General features: G+C 38.1%; 1 long non-coding RNA gene across 11 annotated transcripts in view; it reads left to right on the top strand.

Annotated features, from left to right (window-relative positions):
- LOC144312705 (uncharacterized) overlaps positions 1 to 25521 on the top strand; it is an 85870-nt gene that overhangs the window by 24624 nt on the left and 35725 nt on the right. For all 11 annotated transcript variants that reach the window (XR_013378276.1, XR_013378275.1, XR_013378264.1 and 8 more), the window contains exons 3-4: positions 5773 to 5844; positions 6982 to 7099. This is a non-coding gene — a long non-coding RNA (uncharacterized LOC144312705). The remainder of the gene's footprint in view (positions 1 to 5772; positions 5845 to 6981; positions 7100 to 25521) is intronic.

A 25521-nucleotide genomic window follows, 5' to 3' on the forward strand; every position in this document is an offset into this window, starting at 1 on the left:
AGAGAGAGAGAGGCAGAGACACAGGCGGAGGGAGAAGCAGGCTCCATGCACCGGGAGCCCGATGTGGGATTCGATCCCGGGTCTCCGGGATCGCGCCCTGGGCCAAATGCAGGCACCAAACCGCTGCGCCACCCAGGGATCCCATTCTTTTTATGGCTGATTAATTTTCCTGTATATACACACACATATATACATATATATACATATGCATATGTGTGTATACATATGCATATATGTGTGTATACACACAAACACCACACCACACCACATCTTTATCTGTTCACCTATTGATGGATATTTAGACTGCTTTCATAGCTTGGCTATTGTAAATAATGATGCAATAAACATAGGGGTGTGTATATCTTTTCTAATTAGTGTTTTTGTTTTCCTTTGGATAAATACGCAGTAATAGAATTACTGGACTGCATGGTATTTCTATTTTTAATATTTTGAGAAATCTTCATATTGTTTTTCACAGTGGTGCACCAATTTACATTCCTACCAACAGTGCACGAGGATTTCCTTTTCTCCACATCCTCACCACTGCTTGTTATTTAACTTTTCTATACTAGCCATTCTGACAGATGTGAGGTAATAACTCATTATAGTTTTGATTCACAGTTCCTTGATAACTAGTTGTGCTGAGCATCTTTTCATGTATCTATTGGCCACCCGTGTGTCTTCTTTGGAAAAACATCTATTCTGCCCATTTTTAAATTGGATTATTTAGCTTTCTTTTTCCCTTTAGGTGTTGAGTTGTATAAGCTCTTTATATATATTTTGGATATCAACCCCTTTTCAAATATGTCATTTGCAAGTATCTTCTCCCATTTGCTTTTTCATCTTGTTCACATTTTTTGCTGTGCAAAAGCTTGTTATTTTGGTATAGCCTCAATAGCTATTTTTCTTTTTTTGCTTTTGTTTACCTTGCCTGAGGAGGCATATCCATAAATACGTTGCTGATGCCCAAGAGTTTACTCCCTATGTTTTCTTTTAGAAGTTTTATGACTTCAGATTATCCATTTATGCCCTTAATCCATTTTAAGACTATTTTTGTGGTGGTGGGGAGGGATTAAGAAAGTGGTCCAGTTTCATTCTTTTGCATAGAGCTGTCTAGTTTTCCCAGCAGTATTTTTTGAAAAGATGGTCTGTATATTCTTGCTTCCTTTTCTGTAGATTAATTGATCATATAAACACGGGTCTACTTTGGGGTTCCCTATCCTGTTCCATTGATCTGTATGTCTATTTTTGTGTCGGAAACTTACTGTTTTGAATACTATAGCTCTGTGGTATAGCTTGATATCTGGGATTGTGATACCTGCAGCTTCATTCTTCCTCAAGATTGCTTCAGCTATTTGACACCTTTTACAGTTCCATGCAAATTTTAAGATTGTTTGTTCTAGTTCTTTTTTAAAAAAAGAAAATTGTATTTTGATAGGAATTACATTGAGTTTGTAAATTGCTTTAGGCAGTGTGGACATTTTAACAATTTCATCCAATTTGGGAGCATGCTGTATCTTTGCATTTGTTTCTGTTATCTTCAATTTCTTTTATCAACGTCTTATAGTTTTCAAAGTATAGGCTTTTCATCTTCTTGGTTAAATTTATTTTTAGTTATTTTGTTCTTTTTGGTGCAATTCTAAATGGAATTGTTTTCTTAATTTCTCTTTCCACTATTTTGTTATTAGTGTATAGAAACAGATTTTTGAATATTAATTTTGCATCCTGCAACTTAAATCATTTATTCTAATAGCTTTTTGTATACTCTTTAGGGTTTTTTGTTTCTTGGGTTTTTTTGGTACAGCCTTTAGGGTTTTATATATGTCACATGTCATCTGTAAATAAGGGCAGTTATGCTTCTTTACCAATTTGGATGACTTCTATTTCTTTTTCCTCTCTGATTGTGATAGCCAGGAATTCTAGTCTTGAATGAAAGTGTTGAGGTTGAGCATCCTATCTTGTTCCTGATCTTATAGAAAAAAAGCTTTCAGTTTTCACCATCGAGTAATTTGATAGGTGTGGGTTTTTCATATATAGCTTTACTATATTGAGATATATTCCCACTAAATCCATTTTATTGATAGTTTTTATCATGAACAAATTCTGTACTTTGCCAAATACTTTTTCTATGTATATTGAGGTAATCATTTGATATCCTTCCTCTTGTTAATGTGATGTATCACACTGATTTGTGAATATTGAATCATCCTTGCATCCTTGAAATACACCCCACTTAATCATGGTAAACAATCCTTTTAGTGTATTGTTGAATTTGATTTGCTAATATTTTTGTTGAGGATTTTTGCATCTATATCCATGAGGAGTTTTGGTCTGTAGCTTTTCTGTTTGTTTGTAGTGTTTTGTCTGGTTTTGGTATCAGGATAATGCAGGCCTCATAGAATAAATTCAGAAGTATTTCTTCCTCTTCTAGTGTTTTATAGTTTTAAGAAAACTAGGTATTAACTATTATTTTCTTAAGTTTTTATTTTAATTCTAGTTAACTAACATACAATGTCATATTAGTTTCAGGTGTGCAATATATTAACAGTTCCATATATCATCTTTTTCAAAGGATAAAGAAAATATGGTATTAACTCTTCTCTAAATGTTTGGTAAAGCTCATTTGTGAAATCATCTGGTTATATACTTAAGTTTTTTGGAAGTTTTTTATTACCAATTCAATTTTGTTACTAGCAATCGGTCTGTGCAAATTTTCTGCTCCTTCTTCATTCTGTTTTGGAAGATTTATGTTTCTAGGAATTTATCCATTTTTTTCTAGGTTTCCCAGTTTGTTGGAATAAATTTTTCATAGTATTCTCTGATTTTTTTTTTTGTATTTATGTGGTGTGGGTTGTTATTTCTCCTTCATTTCTGATTTTGAGTCTCTTTTTTCTTAAGGAGTCTGGCTAAAGGTTTATTCATTTTACTTTTGTTTTCATTGATTTCTTTCTATTATTTTTAGTTTCTCACTTAATTTTTCTTCAATCTTTATTAATTTCTTCCTTACAACTTTGGGCTTTGTTTGTTCTATTTCTAATTCTTTCAGGTGTAAGGTTAGATGGAGATTTTTCTTGTTTCTCTATATAAGCCTGAATTGCTAAAAACATCCCTCTTAGAGCTGCTTTTGCTACCTTTTGTGATTTTGAGTATTTCCATGACTCCATTCTCTTTTTTTTCTTTTCTTTTCTTTTTTCTTTTTTCTTTTTTTTTTTTTCTTCAAAAAGCTTTATTGTCTCCATTTGATCCACGTTTTGGGAAAGGGCTCCAGGATGGTTAAAAAGCTGCCTAGTGGCTGCAGGGGAAGAGAATAGAAGGGAAGGGAGAAGAAATGGGTAGGGAATATCAGAAAGGGAGACAGAACATGAAGACTCCTAACTCTGGGAAACGAACTAGGGGTGGTGGAAGGGGAGGAGGGCGGGGGGTGGTGGTGACTGGGTGACGGGCATGAGCACTGGGTGTTATTCTGTATGTTGGCAAATTGAACACTAATAAAAAAATAAATATTATTTTAAAAAAACATTCTTGAAAACAAAACAAAACAAAAAAACAGAAAAAGTTCAGGCACAAGCTATGGCACGGGGCGGGGGGGCGGGGGTGTTGCCAGAGGACCCCCTCAAAGGCTGCTGGTCTCCTAGTCGTGCTTGAGAATGAGCCATTCGAAAAGTTACTCGCCCAGCCCAGGCTGGGGGGTGGCCTCCCATCTTCTTGATGAGTTTCACCTCCTCATGTAGGAAGTGGTTCTCCAGGAAGTCACAGAGACAGGGATCCGCGCGGGCAGACCCCAGGGCATGCAGATCCAGAAGGGCCTGGTCCGGGCTCTTCTCCAGAAGCAGGTTCTGCTTCCACGGCGTCCAGGGCGTTCCCGCCCTCGTCTTGGGACGGCTTCTGCACGTCCTGCAAGCCGGGCGGCCGCCGGCGGGTTTTGCATCTTCAATGCTCAGCCAACTCGCGGACGAAGTGGCCCACACCCTCCAGAGCCCCATCGGCGCGGTGGAAACAGAAGCCCAGAGAGGGGAAGGTGTAGGAGGCCCGCAGATGCACGTCCACCAGGCGGCTGACGGCGGCCTCCACCTCGGTAGAGTGACTCTGACCAATGTGGGAGCTCATGGTTGATCCCCGACAAGGAACTCAATTCAAACTTGGGTGTTCGCTGCAGGTGGCAGAAGATGGCCGGGAAGATGGCTCCGAAGGTTGCGACTGGAAAAAAGGTTGGAGGGAGGCCGTTGGCTGGTAGAAGGGGCGTCCCTGGGTCTGTTCCGGCCAAACACTGTTGAAGCAAGAGACAGTCGCAGGACGCCCAACGCACCGCCCATTCTTTTCTTAATGCATTCATTACACCTTCCTAAGAAATTAGGTGGTGGTTGCCCTAGAGTTTGTCATATACATTTACAACTAATTCAATTCCACTTTCAGATAACACTGTTACATTCCACAGGTAGTATGGGTACATTCCAATTAAAAAAAAAAAATCTAATTCTCCCCTTTCATCCCTTGCATCATTGCTGTCATTCATTCTCTTATACATATGCATATATATGTTTATGTATATATATCAATTAATATATATCAATCTATATGTTTTTATGTATATATAATTAAGAAAAGGAAAAATAAGTGTTTTATCTTCACCTTTATTCTTTGATCCTTTCCTTTATGTACATCCAAGTTTCTGACCTATATCATTTTACTTCTCTGCATAGGACTTCTTATAACATTTCTGCAAGGCAGATACACTAGCAATGAATCCCTTCAATTTGTGTTTGTTTGAGAAATTCTTTATTTCTCCTTCACCTTTGAAGGATACTTTTACAAGGTACAGCATTTTGGATTGATGGTTTTTTCCCCCTCTTAACATTTCAAATATTCCACTCCACTCTCTTATTTTTTGCCTAGTTTCTGAGAAGTTGAATATAATTCTTTGTTTCTTTATAAATAAGGTGAGTTTTTTTCCTCCTTTGGCTTCTTTCAGGATTGTTCGTCTTTGATTTTCTGCAGTTTGAAAATGATATGGCTTTGTATACTCTTTTTGATGTTTTCTTTTGTTTTTGTTGTTTTTTGATATTTATATTGTTCAGTGTTCTCTATGTTTCCTGTGGTTTGCTGGATGACATTAATTTGGGCAAAATTCTGTTATTGTTTCAAAGAGTTCTTCTGTTCCTTCTCTCTTCTCCTTCTAGTATTTCTATTATGCAAATGTTACAACTTTTGCAGTTCTCACACAGTCCTTGGATACTCTGCTTTTGGTTTTTGTTTTCCAGTCTTGATTCCCTTTGCTTTTTCATTTTTTGAGGTAACAGTCAAAAAATCTCTCAAGCTCAGAGATTCTTTCCTTGGATATGTCCAGTCTACCAGTAAGCTCATCAAAGGAAGTCCTCATTTTTGTTAGTGTTTTTGTTCTCTAGCAGTTCTTTTTCCTTCTTAGGATTTTCATTTTTCTGCTTACATTTCCCATCTGTTCTTGCATAGTTTCTACCTTAGCAAAGCCTTACTATATTGTAGCATTTAACTTCCTAGTCTAATAATTTCAATATCCCTCCCATAACTAGTTCTGATATTTGCTATGCTTTTCAAATTGTGTTTTTTGCCTTTTAGTATGCCTTGTAACATTTTCTTGATAGATATGATGTGCCAGGTAAAAGAAGGTACTATAAATAGGGCTTTTGTGTGAGAGGAAAGTGTTTTACAGTCCTATGAATAGGTTATAGTCTTTTAGTAAGCCTATGCTTCTGGACTGAACTTCACATAAGTTTTTCATTTGTTCTCCTCTCTTAGGTAGGACAGGACAACTACCATGAGCTGAAGCTGGTATTTCCCTCCTCACACATGGATCACTAGCGTGGATAGGTATTGAGTATTTCCTTTATCCTACATAAGTAGAGCTGACTAGAGTTGGTTATTTCCCTTTCCTTTTCCCTAGGTCAGGTGGGTTCTGATAATACTTAAGCAGATTAGGCTCTGGATTGACTTGTTTCTTCTGAGGATGAGAACCTTGTTAATAATGGAGTACTCTAGTGTATTTGATTCCTTCTCCCCTTCTCCTGTGGGAATCTCTTTTTTTTAAGATTTTATTTATTGATTTGTTCATGAGAGACAGACAGAGAGAGAGAGAGACAGAGACATAGACAGAGGGAGAAGCAGGCTCCATGCAGGAAGCCTGTTGTGGGACTCAATCCTAGGACTCCGGGATCATGCCCTGAGCCAAGGGCAGATGCTCAACCTCTGAGTCACCCAGGCATTCCTCTCCTGTGGGAATTTTGAGGGGATTTTTCTCTCATATTTACTGTGAGAACATGGTAGAGCTTCAGGAGGTAAAACCCACAAAAGGGTGCCTTCTACCATGACTTAGTCCCTTGTTTTTAACTTGCACAGTTGGCCACATTGAGCCTCCAGCAATTTGTCAATTGCAGTTCAGGTTTCCCTACCCTGTTACTGGTTTCCAAGGCAGTTTCCACTCATGAGTCTCTGCTCTGGTAATCTGTGACTCCTTGTATTCACCTGTCTCTCCAATCTCAGGGGCAGCAGTTTACCCTGTCCTCACCTCTCAAATGAATCCAAGACGATTGATGACTTTTCAGTCTGGTCAGTGTTCTACTTGTTAGTAAAACAAGTACAGGTTGATTCAGAACCTAGAAGTCGTAATAGTTATCTTTTACTTCTATTGTCCAAGTTTTTATTTAAATTCCAGTTAGTTAATATACAGTGTAATATTAGTTTCAGGTATTGAACTTAGTGATTCATCACTTACATGCAATATCCTGTGTTCATTAATAGTTACCTTTCAAATCAATACATATATAATAATAAATAGAGGATTTTATTTTTAAAAATATAAAGTAAATATTAGTATCAATAGTAGATGTGAATGGCTCCAAATCCAAAATGTAGAAATGAATGACTAATATTTGGACAATATTATATTATGAAATGTATAAATACTTTAGACTCCTTCCTAACCACCCTGATACTCTTCCTCTGGACCAGCATCCCAATCACTACTCCCAGGAAGAATATTTAACTGAGGGAAGGAAAGAAGAGGAGAGAAGGCTGACTGCATCTAGATGCCAATATCCTACACTTCCCAAAGAACTACTGGAGGACAGTGAGTAATGGAGGCCACTCAAGAGATCAATATTGTTCTAATGAGCATGTGAGACATTTTAAGAGTTTGATACACCTCACAGGCTAGAAGCAGAGAGGGGAGTCATTTGAGGATACAGAACTAAGGAAGGTGGACTTTTAAGTGAAGCATAACTGAGGATTTTAGAGAATTGTTTCATCCCTCACCACACACATATTGTTGTGGATGCTGGAAGCCGTATTTGCATTATATGAGCCCTCTCCTTAGCTATAGCTTACTGTAGCAGGGGTTGGAAACCAACTCAAACTGAGCCCATTTTAAAAACCTCTCCTATGAAAATTTAGAATTAAAGCAAGAGGTACTATTCACTTTCCATGATCTCTTGAACTAGTTTATCTCTTGTATAAACTAGGAAACTATGCTATGATTGGTTCCTGCTATATGCACAAGAAAACAGGAAGTCATTCCACAGAAAGGGAGAATGACACAGGCACTTAGCAAGGAAAAGGGATGGAAGGTCCTATAGGTCCATAGAACAGTTTATGCTTAGCAATCCCTGATTTTAGTTACTCCAGTTACCACTTGCTGTGCAGATTAACTCAAACTTTGGGCCTTAAACAACAATGATTTTAGTATACCTAATAATTTGGGGGTTAGGAACTAGGGCAGAGCTAAGGTGGGTGGGTCTCCTTCTTTATATGCCATTGACTGAAGCTACTTCAGCTGGCAGACGACGGGTCTAAAGTGCCCATGATGGCTCCACTCATATATGTGGTGTCTTGGTGAAGTTGGCAGGAAGTCTGGGCTCAGCTGAAACTGCCAACCGGACCATCCCCAGGTGACCTCTGCAACACAGCAGTCTCAGACTAGTCAGGCTTATTTCAGAGTGGCTCAGAATTCCCCCCCAGAAAGTATCCCAGGAGAGGAAGTGAAAGCTGCAAATCCATTAAGGTCCCTGCTGGAAACTACCACTACATTCTCTTATGCCCCAAATCTATTTGTTAATTCTAAAGCAATTCACTAAGTCCAGTTTAATTTCAAGAGGTGAAGAATTAGACTTGACCTCTCAATGAAAAGAGTAGAAAGGAATTGGCAGCCATCCTTAATCCTGCATGGAACCTGGCAGTACTTGGATTTCTGAATGTTGTGTCCCTCCATAGAAGTCACCCTTTTGGATAGGCTACTTTGAACTACTTTTAGCTATTTGTAGTTATCATATGAATGGGTAACTTACAAAAACAACATTTTGTATTTTGTTGGCCCTAGAAATTTCTTCAAATGTAGCACACACACTAAATGAAAAGTAAGGGTTCATGAGTTTAGGCTCTGCTTCAGGAAAGATCCAGGTTCAAAAGCTGACATTACAACTTCCTAGTTTTGTTACCTCAGACAAGTGACTTTCCTTCTCTAAGCTTTAGTTAGCTTCCTTATGTGTGAAGGGGAAAAATTAACAGTGTCTAACTCATTCGATGATGTAAGGAGTCAAGTGAGATCATAAACATAAAACTCTTCGCCCAGTGTCAGGCATGTAGTAAGCACCTAATGATTGTTGGTGTTATTCTTTTTATTAATTGTTGTGTTAGAGATTCAGCTCAAAAAAATATAAAAGAAAGGTTATATACTCAAGGAATATACAACCTAGATGGAAGACATGGTATTTCTATTAATAGAGAAATAACAGTACAGCTAGAAAGGATTAAATTAAAATGAGAGAGGGATGCCTGGGTGGCTCAGTAGTGAGCATCTGCCTTCGGCTCAGGGTGTGATCCCGGGGTTCTGGGATTGAGCCCTGCATTAGGCTCCTTTTGGGGAGCCTGATTCTCCCTCTGCCTATGTCTCTGCCTCTCTCTGTGTGTCTCTTATGAATAAATAAATAAAATATTTTTAAAAAAATTAAAATGAGAGAACAGTAGAGACTAAGTTCAAATGGGTTATCAGAGAAGAAAATACTCTAAATTGGGCAATAAGAAAATATTCCGAGGCAAAGGTCAAGACCATCTTTAAAGAATGCACTAAGGTTGGGGAGAGAATTTCAAGCAGGTTGAATAGCAGAAACAAAGATAATTAGGTAAAAATGTGCCCAAGATTTTCAGGAACACTTAGCGGACTAGTGTAGCTCCTAATGCTATAGAAGGCAAGAAGAAAAGAAAGTAGGTAGCTGATAGAGTGAGAGCCTTGAATGCCAAGTTCAGGAATTTATAATTTATACTTAAGACTGAGAAATTCCTTGGCAGTTCTAAAATAGTGTTTAATAACATCATATTAATCTAAATATAGTATAGGTACAGACTTGAGTGAATTGAGAGAAATTCAAAAAAGGAAGACAATTAACTTCATAATATAGATAAGGATGTGGATGCCATATGATGATAGCAGGAAATAGATGAATGGTAGGCATGCTGGAGATGTCACATGGACAACATTGACAGGACTGACAGGTATTGTGACTGATTAGATGTGAGGAAAATGGAGGCATTGATTATGTCAACCTGGTATCAATTCTGAAAAAGACAATAATTACCCTATTGACAAAATGAGCAAAGTCTGAGAAAGGAACTAAATTGGAGAAAGAGAAAAGCTGGAAGGAAAAAGAGAGAAGCCTTGGGTGGAATGACAAAGGAAAAATGAGAAAATAGAAGAGATTAGTAAGGCACATGACATCATCATTGCTTCAACCTTCAAAGGAGAAAACCTGTACTAGAGTCCATGCTTTATTCAACCCAGAAGCACAGGCATTGACACCCTAGAGTTATAGCTTTTGAAATAATGGATCATGAAGGAGAAAATTTATAATTCCTAACCCCAGAGATCTTCTGTTTTGATTTTCAGAAGTACTTAACAAGATGCCAGGCATTATACTCTCAGGTTAAGGTATGAAATTAAATGTTCTTCTGCCTCCCATTTCCCTACATTTATTCACATACGTGTTGAGATCAGTTGATGTGAAAGGAGTCTGACACATAAATTCTTTCATTGCAGTTATGTGTTCTAGGTCCCCTCAGCATATATATTCTCCCTCTCTCTCTCCCTCTCTCCCTCTCTGTGACAGACAGGTCTATTCTCAGAAGGACCTACTGAATCCTTCATAGACAAGTGCTCCCAGACATGGTGGGGTCTGATGTTCTTTCTTATATCCGTGGGTAGTTCTTCCATACATAAAACTGTCTGTCTGCCTCTGTGTCTCTAAATGTATTTCTTGGCTGGAGGCAAGCAGAAAGCTACTTTACCCACCATCACCTACGGTCCAACTAGATGAGCAAGACAGTCATTCCATAATTCACAGAGGATTGTAAAGAACTACCTAGAGTCCCAGTCCCACATGGAATGTGAGGGCCATTGTCCTAAATAACTACTGGTCTCAGAAGTAACCATGAATACTTACTTAATCCAAGGTAAAGAGCTTTCCTAACTTATCTTCCTATCTCCATTTATCTTCTGCACTGCCTTAGTCTATTCAGGCTACTATATCAAAATACCACAGCATGAGTAGCTTAGAAATATATTGTTCACAGTTCAAAAGGCTGAGAAGTCCAAGATCTAGGCACCAGTATAGTCACCTTCAGTGAGGGTCCTCTTCCTGGTTCTTTGCTAGCACTCTCTCTATGTCCTCACGTGGCAAAAGGGGGCAGGAGATGTCTCTGGCTATCTTCTATAAGACACTAATCTCAGTCATGAGGACTCCATTTGCATGACTTAAGAAACTCCAAAGGGCCTCACCTCATAATTGTAGCATCTTGGGGTTAGGATTTCAACATATGAATTTGGGAGGGCACAAATTTTTAGACTATAGAATTTCCTGTAACCTAATTAATCTGAGAAAAGCTGCAGCTGTGCCCTTCTGCTGTGTAAGTAATTTTATAGATAAATGATCTACTTTCTAGGTAATTCCCCAGCATCCATTCCCCTTTTCGGTGGCATTCTTATATTCATGTGGAGGATTCTTCTTCCATTGTATATTGTCTTGACAGAAGAACGTTTTCTAGTATCTCCCTCCAACTATGGTAGCATCATATTTCTTCCATCTGCTATCTAGTTCATTTAGGAGCTGTCAGGAGACCCAAGAGTGTCCAATCAGAAGACCTTTCCCTGGACATTGAATCCTAATCTAGCAACAATAGCAGAGGTAGCAGTGACTATAACCAGTCCTTCCTGACCAAGCTCTTCTGGTGACCAGACAGTCTTAGTTTCCTGCTTCCCTGCTTCCTTTTCTTTCTTTCTTTCTTTCTTTCTTTCTTTCTTTCTTTCTTTCTTTCTTTCTTTCTTTCTTTCTTTCTTTCTTTCTTTTTCTTTCTTTTCTTCTTTCTTTCTTTTTCTTTTCTTTCTTTCTTTCTTTCTTTCTTTCTTTCTTTCTTTCTTTCTTTCTTTCTTTCTTTCTTCTTTTCTTTCTTTCTTTTTTTTTTCAGGATTTCCCTGTTCCTGTTTCCAGTGGGACCAAAGAAGTATCCTCATTTGGAGCCCACCCATCTCATTTTGCATGCCCGAGGTTCCAGAATTCCCTGCTCACATGGCCACAGCCTGCATTCAGTGCTTCCCCACATTTGCACTCATGACGGCAGACCACGCTGCCACCAATGCACATTCTTGGGACCTAAAATTAGTCATAAGATGACTTGTGTAAGGATATGGTAGGATGTGAATATAATTTGATGTAAAGTATCCATATATGCACTGGCAAGGCCCTTCTATGGCCTAAATGGGTAAGAAGAGAAGAATGGGAGGTTCTTTACAGAAGAGCAATCAGGGTGCAGGAGTACTAGGGCACTTTGTGGGCAGAAGTTGCCTGGTTTGAATTGTGTAGGGTGAAGAGAAACCTTGTGGGTTATGAAGTGCTTAGAATGGCAGAAAAGGGGTTTTCAGTGGGCAACCAGCCAAACTGGAGCATAAAGAACTCCCTTACCCCCATTAAAAAGCTCAAAGGAGAAAAACATGGGAGCTTATCTCAGGGATTTCCTGAGCCATCAGAAATGGAGAGTGATAATGAAGCCAGCAAGCCAGGGAAAAATTATTCTCTGTCATCTCTCTCCATCCATGCCTGGCCTCTGCTGTGTCTGCATATCCTCAGAGCAAATGCGCAGGCCATTCATAGTTACTTGGAAGTAACTGTTGCTTTACACATATTTTTTTTTTAAGAAGACCTATTTGTCAAGAGTAAAAGATAGAACATATTTCATGTAATAGTTTGTTAGTTTGATTTATAACTCATAAATATTTAAACATAAAGTATATGAGCCTCCATTTGTACTCTTGCACTGGCACTGACATCTCAAATGTTCTTGATAGCCTACTGCCCTTCTCCAGCTTTATCGTCAGGCTCCTCATCAATTCTATAAGCTCCAGATAGCTTTTCAATAATCTCTTTTTACTTATTGCATCAGGATCAGCTTTTATAGCTTGCATTTGGGAACCTCCCAGACATACCTGGCACTGAAGGTTTGCCTTCATTTGGTCTAATAAACCTTTAAGTCTTATTTCTGTCTTTTGTTACCTAGTGGTTATGGTTTGGAGATGTATTTGTGTTTAAATACAGAAAATATAAAGATGAAAAAAATCACCCAAAATTCAAGTAACATTTTTGCAGGCTCACTCAATATTTCACTTTTAGCAAAACACTATTATAATCACACGATTTTATATTTATCCTTTTCACTTACTGTAATCATTTCCCTATCATTAAATATTCTTCAGGAATGGTATTTTTAATGGCAGATTTCCCTTGTGTGAATATTTCATAACTTATCTAATAATTTCCTGAGTTTTTTTCATTGGTATAAATGATGCTGAGATTCAGATCTTTGGGCACAAATCCCTTTCTGCATTTCTTATTTTTTAAAAATAGATTCCAAAAAAAGGGAATATATGTTTTAAAGATAATTGATACATACTAACAGATTGTCCTCAAGCCAGGTTTTATCAGTTAGTTTGCCTTCAGCCAGCAGACTTTGAGAATGACTAATTTTCATATACCTTTAGCATCCAGCTCTCTTTGTCATCAAATGCCCTCAGGGCCATTACTGGCTGTTCATTCTAACCTCAATGGGGAGCCCCAACAGGAACACACAGACACACACACACACTGCCTGCCATACCTCATTTCACCATCAAGGTACATGTGGTGTCATGATAGGGTTTAAAAACAAAATGGAAAAAATGGAGGAAGTATATTGTGAATAGAACTAAAGGGAGAATGGAATTCTCTCTCCCTCTGTCTCTCTCTCCTCTCTCTCTCTCTCTCTCTCTCTCTCACGTGCATGCGCGCGCAGTATTGTTTAATTCTTTTGATTCTGCGAAGTTAGAGACCCAGTTCATCCTTCTATAAGCCTAAAGGACTTTCTCTCAACCTGAAGGGAACACTTAGGCCAGCCACTGATGTTGGTAAAAGATATGTTCACAGATTGGTTTTAGGTCAGTTCAACAGATGTGTAGAATACAAAGGAGTTGGAACCACAGCCTGAAATGTACTAATAAAGAGTATTTGCCTGAATAAACTTCTGTATGTCTTCCTCTATGAATGAGAGAGATGGAGTGACAGGGTTAGTAGGAACTATGCTCAAAAGATAGACACACTTTTAGTGATTTGGGATCTTGCTATCAGAGACCCAATGTGATTAACTTTTATCTCAGTATTTGCCACAAAGCAAACTAGCCATACGGAGTTTAAGATCTGGTTAATTGATAGCAAATGGAGTGAAATGATGCCTCTTATAAAAATCTCGATAAGAATAAATGGATGCCAACTAAATCAGTTGATACAGCTAGAAGCATCTGGAGGCTGGGTTTGGAATGAACCAAGTGGTTTCCCAGAATGTTTTAGTGTGAGAAAAGTCAGAGATCAAGTATAGGTTGTATTGAAAAAAAGAACAACCTGGGACAATCAAATCTGCCTAATTTAGGTGGTTGGAGATGGGAGAAAATTCAATGAAGTCTGGGGCAAAGTGAGAAGCCAAGGGAAAACACAGCAGAGAGAGTTTTCATGACCATACCATTGGAGTACACATTTTTTATGGAATGTGGACTGCCTAGAGGTGGATTCACTGGACTAATTTAAAAGTACCACTCTGTAGCAGACAAAGCTTTGGATTCCTCTTCATAAGAGTAATAGGTCTTAAAATAATGGAGGCATACTACTAAAATCAAGTTGAATAATTATTCAGACAAACAGTATACTTCATACTGTTGCACTCTCCCCACTCACCCAGGTCCCACCTACCACTAAGAATTATTTTTTTTATTTTTTCCACTACGAATTTTACTGCTAAAGACAGATGAGTCAAAGTCCCATTTGTGCATCTTGAGGTATCACCTTCCTCTCTCCCATCCTTTTACCTTGACCTTTTTGTAGCTCTGATGAGGATCCAGATTTACTTCTCATATCTCAAACAAAACAAAACAAAAAACAAAATAACAAAAAAATAGACAAACTGAGGTATGTAAAGTGAAATGCTAGTTTTTGTTTCAGAATATCAGGTAGTTAGAAAAATCTTGAATTGCTGTTTACTGTGACTACCAGAAAGATTATGTATACATAAAGTATTTATATGTCATTTTGAAAAAGATAATCATCTGAAAATGCATCTACTCCCTAATGCCTTGGGTGTTTCTATGGTTTAAAAACGAGGAACAGTTGTTACTCTTTTGAGAAGGATTTGAGCTATAATCATGCTTTCCCTACTTCAAATACCCTTCTTTAAGTTATGTTGGTGCTCTCAGAAAGCCAGAACTGCTAGGGGGAGATTGTCCCAAATTATAGCAGACCAGTTGGAGAAAACTGATCACACTGAATTAAAACAAATTTGCCACCAGCTCTGAATTAAATGTTAGAAGGCATCATGGTCCCATATTTATTTAGCTTCTGTTCTAAAGAGGACAAATAGTGGAGGGGATGTCTGGTCTTAGAGAAGGAAACACAATTCATTTTATCCCTAAGGATCAATAGATTTACAGATCCTGAGCTCAGAAAAATCTATATCTTGTCAAAGAAAAACATGAAAAGTACAAGTATACTCTCAGTATTTGTAAATGTTCCAGCTCCAAATGTCTAAGCTGAGGGAGAAAGAATAAAGTAGAGGTGGTAGGAGAAAAAAAAAGTCAGTTATGCCTCTTAAATGCACATCAGATTTGGAGGCTAATCTTTGAAAATGCATTTGCCTTTATTCTTCTTGACTTAAGTTAATGGGATGAAAGTAGCTTCAGAATACATCATTTCTTTTCCAATTTCACAAAGCTGCAAACCCTTTATTAAGGAGAGCTGACCTTCCACATTCTACTGAATGTGTTTTGTTCTCTTAATTTCACCAGCAAACAGATAACCATTCCAATGACACTTGCCAAATCTGGCAAAAGATGGCAAGCATTTAATTAGCCCTGTGTTGAGTCTAAAAAAGACAAAACCATCACTAGAGGAAAAATTGTTTTCCAGAAGTGTAGACTCAACAGGATTTGTGAATTCCTATGTCCCGATGGAATGTTTTAGAAATGGGGAGCAACACAAAGAATATCTGCAGTTGCATTTATCTGTTTGTTTAAGATACCTTGAAAGATTATCAGCAAAGATGATGAAACAAAAAATAATGTGGAATTTGGAGTCAGACAGACAGACTTAGATCAAATACTGGTCCCATCAACTAGCAGTATAATCTTAGCCAAGTTACTGAACACATTTTTTTCCAAACCTGATCTCACACCTCAGAATAACTTGTACTTCAGCCAAAGAATCTGGTTTTTATTTTTTATGTATATTTTTTATTGGAGTTCATTTGTCAACATATAGTATAACACCCAGTACTCATCCCATCAAGTGCCCCCCTCAGTGCCCATCACACAGTCATCCCCCCCCACTCCTTCCACTACCCCTTGTTCGTTTCCCAGAGTTAGGAGTCTCTCATGTTTTGTCACCCTCTCCGATTTTCCTCACTCATTTTCTCTTTTATGCCCTATAATCCCTTTCACTATTTTTTGTATTCCTTGTATGAGTAAAACTATATAATGATTGTCTTTCTCCGATTGACTTACTTCACTCAGCATAATACCATCCAGTTCCACCCTCGTTGAAGCAAATGGTGGGTACTCATCCTTTCTGATGGCTGAGTAATATTCCATTGTATATATATATATATGTATATATATATATGTATATACCACATCTTCTTTATCCATTATTTTCAGTAGATACCGAGGCTCCTTCCACAGTTTGGCTATTGTGGACATTGCTGCTATAAACATCGGGGTGCAGGTGTCTCAGGTCTCAGCTTTTCACTGTAAAACAATCAATATGATAGATCACATCAACAAGAGAAAAAACAAGAACCATATGATCCTCTCAATAGATGCAGAGAAAGCATTTGACAAAATACAGCATTCATTCCTCATCAAAACTCGTCAGAGTGTAGGGGCAGAGGGAACATTCCTCAGCATCTTAAAAGCCATCTACAAAAAGCCACAGTAAATATCATTCTCAAAGGGGAAAAACTGAGAGCCTTTCCCCTAAGATCAGGAACAAGACAAGGATGTCCACTCTCACCACTGCTATTCAACATAGTACTAGAAGTCCTAGCCTCAGCAATCAGACAACAAAAAGAAATAAAAGGGATTCAAATTGGCAAAGAAGAAGTCAAACTCTCCCTCTTCACAGATGACATGATACTATATGTAGAAAACCCCAAAGACTCCACCCCAAGATTGCTAGAACTCATACAGCAATTTGGCAGTGTGGCAGGATACAAAATCAATGCCCAGAAGTCAGTGGCATTTCTATACACTAACAATGAGACTGAAGAAAGAGAAATTAAGGAGTCAATCCCATTTACAATTGCACTCAAAAGCATAAGATACCTACGAATAAACCTAACCAAAGAGGTAAAGGACCTATACTTTAAAAGCTATAGAACACTTCTGAAAGAAATTGAGGAAGACACAAAGAGATGGAAAAACATTCCATGCTCATGGATTAGAAGAATTAATATTGTGAAAATGTCTAGGCTACCCAGGGCAATTTACACATTCGATGCAATCCCTATCAAAATACCATGGACTTTCTTCAGAGAGTTGGAACAAATCATCTTAAGATTTGTGTGGAATCAGAAAAGACCCCGAATAGCCAGGGGAATATTGAAAAAGAAAACCAGAGCCGGAGGCATCACAATGCCAATTTCAAGTTGTACTACAAAGCTGTGATCCTTAAGACAGTGTGATACTGGCACAAAAACAGACACATAGATCAATGGAACAGAATAGAGAACCCAGAAATGGGCCCTCAACTCTATGGTCAACTAATGTTCGACAAAGCAGGAAAGACTATCCACTGGAAAAAGGACAGTCTCTTCAATAAATGGTGCTGGGAAAATTGGACAACCACGTGCAGAAGAATGAAACTGGACCAATCTCTTACACCATACACAAAGATAAACTCAAAATGGATGAAAGATCTAAATGTGAGATGAGAATCCATCAAAATCCTAGAGAAGAACACAGGCAACACCCTTTTTGAACTTTGCCACAGCAACTTCTTGCAAGATATACATCGATGAAGGCAAGAGAAACAAAAGCAAAAATGAACTATTGGGACTTCATCAAGATAAAGTTTTGCTTCTGTACAGCAAAAGAAACAGTCAACAAAACTAAAAGACAACCTATAGAATGGGAGAAGATATTTACAAATGACATATCAGATAAAGGGCTAGTGTCCAAGATCTATAAAGAACTTATTAAACTCATTACCCAAGAAACAAATAACCCAATTATGAAGTGGGCAAAAGACATGAACAGAAATTTCACCAAAGAAGACCATGGCCAACAAGCACATGAGAAAATGCTCCACATCACTGGCCATCAAGGAAATACAAATCAAAACCACAATGAGATACCACCTCACACCAGTGAGAAAGGTGAAAATTAACAAGACAGGAAACAACAAATGTTGGAGAGGATGTGGAGAAAGGGGAACCCTTTTACACTGTTGGTGGGAATGTGAACTGGTGCAGCCACTCTGGAAAACTGTGTGGAGGTTCCTCAAAGAGTTAAAAATAGAGCTACCCTATGACCCAGCAATTGTGCTACTGGGGATTTACCCCAAAGATAAAAATCTGTTTTTTAAACAAGCAGATGATGCTCATGTACCACCAGGTTTGAGAGCCTCTACACCTTGTTGTCTTCATCTGTAAGGTGTGGTCCAATACCTATGCCATGTGTGAATGTTAAAGACGATAAAGGATATGAAACATCTATTTTCCTGTCCTATACTCAGTACATATCACGTATTCTCTTTGAATTAATAATTTTTATTTTTTAATAAACAGTTTTTTATTAGTTTCAGGTAAACAATCAATTGGTAATTGGATTAATATTTTGGAGATGATTTTCTACAGAAAATTTCAGGTTGCTTTTAGGTGGCAACCTATTTAATGTAACTACCATATGTCTATTGTTTCTTTATCACAAAAAAATAGTACATCAGTATTGCTGCTATAGGAACCCAGCAAATTACAAACAAAATATCTCTCATCAAAGAGGCATGAGGATAAAGTCAGAGAAATGTTTTTCTTATTTTTAACCAAAGATTAAATTCTGTAAAATCAGTAACGGAAAAAATGGATTTGAAATATCAGGACTACATGTCCTCTCTCCATTTTCTTTTCATCTCAAAGTGAATGGAGATGGGAGAACCGCTTTGCAGCAGGTGATCATGCTAATTTTCTGGGTCATTTCCTCAAGGTGTCCTTAAAAGTAACAATCATCTCTGTTCAAAGCAGTTCTCTCCCATTAGATACATCCGCTCCCCAAATGTTTGACAACTTTTAATAGCTGCTTTCTGTTACCTCAAAAAGCTTTGCCTGGGCATACATATTAGCTTTTTTCTCCAGCCTTGTCCACTGTGAAAACTGCAGTATTAAAAAACAGCATTCAAACTCCTCCCATGGCAATCTTCATGATAGATGTTCCATGATGATGTTCATATATGCATATGATGTTTTTGCTTTCAAACCCCTTTCATAGCCTCATCCTATCAGCTCTCATAACATTGGAGGTTAAGTGAAGTCAATATTACTGATATTTTTAGAGATGAGAAGCAGAGGAACCTGAGATACAGTACGGTCACAGAGCTGGTTGAGTGACCAAAATAGAGCCAGAAACACCAGATTCTTAGTTTGTATTCTTCAGGACTCCAACCCAGTGGGCTTAAGCAACATAAGCTCTTAAAGCCAGGAAGTCCACAGAACAGGTATCATCATAGGCACGGATGGCTGTAGTATCAAGTGGTAGTATCATAGAGTCCCTCTGAGTCTCTACATGTATCTTTGTGTGTGTGTGTGTGTGTGTGTGTGTGTGTGTGTGTGTCTTTGTGATCTCTATGCATACATGCCTAAGGAATTCCTCTTTCTCTGTTTTTGTCCTATCTTCCTTTTGGCTCTTTCTGCCTTTTTCTGTCTCTCTTTGTCCAGATGTTTCTCTCCATCTAGCTCTCCTCTGTCTGTTATCAGCTCTGTTTTCATCTTTTTAAACTTCATTCTCAAATTAGTTTGTTCCATATGGTAGCAAGATGGTCCCTTGAAGTTTCAAGCTTCCGTTCATATGGAAACATAGAGTATATTGGAAATCTCTCTCTCTCTCTCTCTCTCTCTCTCTCTCTCTCTCTCTTTCTCTCTCTCTCCCCCTCCTTCCCTCCCTCCCTCCTTCCCTCCCTCTTTCCTTCTCTCTCAAAAGTCCAAACAAACCACAAAACTGGCTCTGGTTGACCTCCCTTGAGCCATGTGCCCTCATGGGGACTATGCTTGTACTCTGGTTGGTCAATCTGAGAAACATGCCTGCCCTTTGGCAGGGACCCTTTGATTCGTTCCCATCAGAATCACTTAGAGGGAGGAAAAACAGTTTTCTAAAGGAAAAGCAGGCAGCCTTACCAAAAAAAGAAGTCTGCTGAATTGGCAAAACAACACATATCCCTAGATTCTTCATTTTTAGTGCACCATATATTGCCACCTGTCATATGGTGTTTTTAAGGATTCTTATTCCTTTAAAGTTAAGTCAAAAAGAGAATTCCATATGTTACCTAAAATAATGCTACATGATGACAATCCCTGAGTGTAAAAACCACGTAGACAGGCTAAGCTCTTGTTTCTCACAGATTAATCTCATCCACAGAAGGCTTTTATGAGAAAATACATTTACCTACACAAAAAGAATATGATGGAAAGGAATGTCCAAGCAATTCACATCATCTGAATTTATCCAGTTATCAAATGAGCTATAAAATAAATTGTGGAGACCTTTGCAAACCACAGAATTTATTTTGGCTAGTTCAAACATAAAATGGTTTATTATAAGCTTACATGATTTCTGGGAACCATACCGGCATGCTACTTAATTAGGATAAACTGCAATTAAGAGAAATGTCCAGTCATTGCACATGCTGTTCTGTGGAAGCTCTATTGCAGGTGTCACCCACAACTTGGACCAATGATTATGGAGATAGACAATAGAAGTTTCACCCAGCTGCTCTAGGAGAGCCTCCACTATTGTGTCTGCAAGAAGATCCAATCTCAACGTATATAGCTACCACCTCTTGTTTTTCCTCACATATAAATATAGAAACTAAAACACAAATCTGCTCCTGGATGTGAGAGGAAGGTCTGGGATTATGCTTTATCTGTAGCATAGATTCTGTGAACACTTGTAGGACATTTGAATGTCAGGTCAAAAAGCATGGACTTTGAATTCAGGCCATTCTGGGTTAAAAGATGTGTGATTTTATTTTAACTTCTTTAAATTTCTCCATCTCTACCCTCTGTCAAATAGGAATTCTATAAATAGAGATCAAGTATTTAGAGCACCTGGCACATGGTACATACTCAACACAAAGTAGCTCTTAGTGTTTTCTATGAAACTAAAAAATATGTGAAAATATATAATAGAGATGCCTTTTTCTTCTCTCTTATTATCATCTTTTTGGCCCATCTTTCTACACACAATTGCATTGAATACATATATCTGCAAATGTTTGTTACAAAAGTCTCTTCAGATGAATTGGTAGTAATCGGCAACCTTTATCTTCAATTTCCTATACCCCCACCTGAGACCTGCCCTAGCATCCCACACAGCTGCACAGCTACCCTAACTACACACAGGCTGGCTCCCTGCAGCACAAGAAGCTCTGCCCATGGCCCTGGATTGAGAGTCATGAGGCACTCCAGGACAGATTGCTTAGATCTCTACTTCCTGGACACCAGGCCTGTCTCCATGGCATCATTCAGCTGAAAATAGACAAGAGGTTTATTTCAAGATCCATAGAGAAGAAACAGATAGATGTGGAGATGATTAGAATGAGACTGACAAGGCTTTCTGCAAATTCCAGAACCAACCTTTCTCTTCTAGAAACTTTCAGGCCCCCACAGCCCTATTGTCCTCCATTCTCCGGGCCTTCACAATCAACTGCTAAACCTCATATTTTGAACTAGAATTTTGATCCAATTTTTGCTATTTTCTGCCCATTGCTTTTTGTATCCTTTATGATACTATAAGGTTCTAGGGAACCTTAAGATACTAAAAGAATCAAGATCTGTTCTTTTTTTATACGCCTCCTCCAGTTCCTACATCAAAAATGTGGCTTTGAAATAAATGACTTGCTTCAACTACTTACTAGCTACATGGTATTAGGCAAATCACACAGTTTTAGTGTTTTGGAGGGAACAATTTAAATAAGATACATTTAAAGCATCTAACATAATGCTTGTCACAATAAGAGAGAGCTCTTATCATGCACAGTTTCTAAAAATGTGGACACTGAACTCAGGCCATCCAGGTTTTTATGTTGGCTCTAGCACTTATCAACAGTTTCTTATTAACTTCATTCTGTATTACTTCTGCATCTTTAAAAATGAGTCCAATGATACTCCAGTCCAAAATACATAGTTTTGTGAGGGTTGAGGGAGATAAGCCATAAAAATGCTTAGTAAAGTGTATATTTGGCCCAGAGAAACTTCAGCAAAATTCTCCATGGCCTTCTCATCAGAGGCAAAATTCATACCAGCTGAAACAATATATGGCCTCTGAATGTTCTTAGTCTTTCAGAAACACTTTTTGGCTTTTTAAAATTAACTAAATATTGGGGTGCCTGGGTGGTTCAGTCAGTTGAACATTTTACTCTTGGTTTCAGCTCAGGTCGTGATCTCAGGGTCATTGGATGGAGCTCCGCATCTGGATGCAGGGTCTGCTTGAGATTCTCTCCTTCTCCCTCTGTCCTTCCCCTTACCCCACTCACAAGTGCTCTCTCTCTCTTTCTAAAATAAATAAATAAAATCTTTTAAAAAATAAATTAACTAAATATTATATTACACACTATTACTTTTTTAAATCACCATATCCCTTTTTCATCATTGGAATATTGCTTGCACTTGATGGTTACAAAACAATTGGTGGACGTACTTCTGATAAATTAGTATGGAGCATCAGGGCTTGTAAATACAGCAAGTGAGTACATTAATCTTGAAGACCTTGTATTTTCTCCTCCATAGTCCAATGGCCAGAGATGGTCTGTTGAGGCAACATGGCTCCCCCTGCTGGAAGAAGGAGATTCAGGCCTTCCTGTCTCTTCTAGCCTAAGACCAGGACAATGCAAGTATAAGAGCCTCCCAGCTTCCCACACTACAGCTCCTGTTATGTAGGTTGTTCTCTTCTCAACAGGACTCTGGCAGCTGAATGCCACACGAAGCTCCAACCCACAGTCCTCATCACTGTCTCTGAATTCTTATTATGCTCCTCCTTTAACTTGGAATTGCTTAACTCTTACTTATATTCTAACTTATATTCTGTTTAGTTATGCTGCTTCTATAATCTTCACTCCTGTCTGTATTGGATTTTCCACTTACAAATTACTCTTGTATTGGGATGCCTGGGTGGCTCAGTGGTTGAGTGTCTGCCTTCAGCTCAGGGTGTGATCTTGGGATCCGGGATCGAGTCCCACATGGGGCTCCTTGTCTGGAGCCTGTTTATCCCTCTGCCTATGTCTCTGCCTCTCTCTCTCTCTCTCTCTCTCTAATGAATAAATTTAAAAAGTCTTTAAAAAAACAAATTACTCTTGTATAAATATACTCCTAACAGAGGACCTTAAACTTCATCTCTTCTATCCTGTTTCTGTGCCTAAAAAAGAAAAACTAGTATACTTTTTCAAGATAAGGTCAGTGAAAGTAGACATATTCTAGAAGGAAAACCTGTACTATATGGCTGGTCTGAGCCCTCAAGTTCTCACAGTTAGGTGAAGAGGACAGACAGACATGAAGAACACACTCCACTATGACATGAGATGGCATGTCCATGTCTTAGCCCTAAGCGGAAGCATTAACTATATTAATGGTTTGAACAAGGTTCAGAGATCTGTGAATGTGTCTTTTCATTAGAACCAATGACATTATAGGGTGTTTTTTTTTTTTTTTAAATCTTCATGAACATTCATTCTCTTTCATTTGGTGATCACTCATCTCTTTGGAGGACTTCCAAAGAAAAAGGGAAGCCATTTCATTCATCTGAAACTTTGTTCTCCTTTTTGAAACTTTCAACTATTAGTATCTTTTCTTTCTCCTTCCCATTCATTGCCATTTGGGCTCTCTCATCTTAGGCCTTTCCTTGCTGATTTTTTCCTTGTTTAACTCAAAAGGTGATATGATATCATGGTTCAAAATTGTGCTTTGGCTGGAACAGGAGGTTTTCATTACTGTTCTTGCCTAGTGGGAAGAAAAGACAAGCTCAAGATCATAGTGTTCTTTTCTCTGACTTTGAAGAACCATCAACTCTTCTTGATCACTGTTTCTTAGAAGAACCAGATAGAAGTGGACAGGATCTTTTAGGTAATCAACCTTCGTGGCATTGAAATAAGACCACATTAGTAGCCTGAACACCAGAGTCCACGAGAGCCCTCTGACCAGTCAGTATTCACAGATTCACTGAATGAGGTTGCATTGGCAGGGCAGTGAGACACATCTTGGAGATCGGTTTCTTATATTTTGAATGCTAAGCATAAAGAATTAAGCTGAATTCAGCCAGTGGCTGTGTCTACAACAGTAGAAAAAGAAATACAGAAATACTGTAAGAGAAAGTAAGACAGCTTCAAACTTACAGTTTGGAAATGAGGCACATTGTAGCCTCGATTTCATCCTAGTCTTCTGTTCTACCAGGTAACAGAGGGACAAACAGAGCCTAGAGAGAGATTTTATCACTTTGTGCATATAGGAAAGAGACACTCATTTAATTGGCTGAAATAGTATAAAATCTGGAAGCAGCTTTCAAGATTATTAGTACTAACTGCATATGTTTTAAGTGATGAAATCAAATCCCAAATAGTATAAATGGCATCCCTGGTGCCACCTATTAATGGCAGACTAAGATTCAAACTCAGGGCCTTAGACCTCTTACCCACTGCTCTTTGAAGTCAATACAATTCCTGTCTCTGGGGGAATATTTGTTGTTGGTCTTTACAATTAGAGAATTAGAGAAATCTTAAATATTATCATTAAAGAAAAAAAAGACCTTCCAGTTTTGTGTTATGGATCCCTAATATTCTAGGAATATTAAGTATTTCCCATCATCCAGACCTGTATTCTGATAATATAGTTTGAGCCAAGGTTAAAATGTCACTAATTTTGCAATTAAAATGCATGATATTTGTCCATGTTAAAGTCAGATCAGCAAGCAAATGGACACTGAATGTCCATTGTAGAAATCAATACAAGGACTTCATATCTCAACAGAGGATTAGATTCTAAAATAACCACAAATAGTCAAAATCATCTTTCAACACCCTCAAAAGGCACTACTTTGATGATCATAATACTAAAGGCATATCCAACACAGACTACATTTGCTCCTATTTTGAAACAGATTGCTCTTTCTTCAGTTGAGCACCAGATGAAGTGGTGAGTTGGCTTACATTCAGGGGCAATGTTGTATGAAAAATATGTATCTTTAAACACTAAACACTCAGCAGAGTGAGATGCTCACTCCATGGGAAGCATGATAGAACTTAGTATCAAGGGAAGAACAGCAGATCTGCAGCTCCCATGTTAGGCTCCCTGGGTTGTATGTTTGAACGGAGTAACAGGCAATTTACATGCATTATTTAAACTCTCACTTCCCTCTTTGCATCTCCCTTTCATTGCTGAGCTTCTGGAATTAAAATTACTGAAATTAAATGTTGTTGGGACTTCACTGAACTTACCTATGAAATTCAGCCAGGTTGCTTATTATAAGTCACTGACTCAGAATAATGAAACTATATATAGATACACATATGTACTTATTCTTGCTGATTTTTCTGCCCAAAAGTCCCTGTTTTCATCTCAACTGCATTCATCATTACAGAAATTGTATGCTGACATTTTTTAAAAACTGGTATAAATCAAGAGAACTAGGTTCCAACCGTGGTTCTACAGTTAACTAGCTGAAAAGCCTTGTAAAGTTTGTCT

The sequence above is a fragment of the Canis aureus genome, chromosome 4 (genome assembly GCF_053574225.1).
Source record: "Canis aureus isolate CA01 chromosome 4, VMU_Caureus_v.1.0, whole genome shotgun sequence".
Classification (NCBI taxonomy): Eukaryota; Metazoa; Chordata; class Mammalia; order Carnivora; family Canidae; genus Canis; species Canis aureus.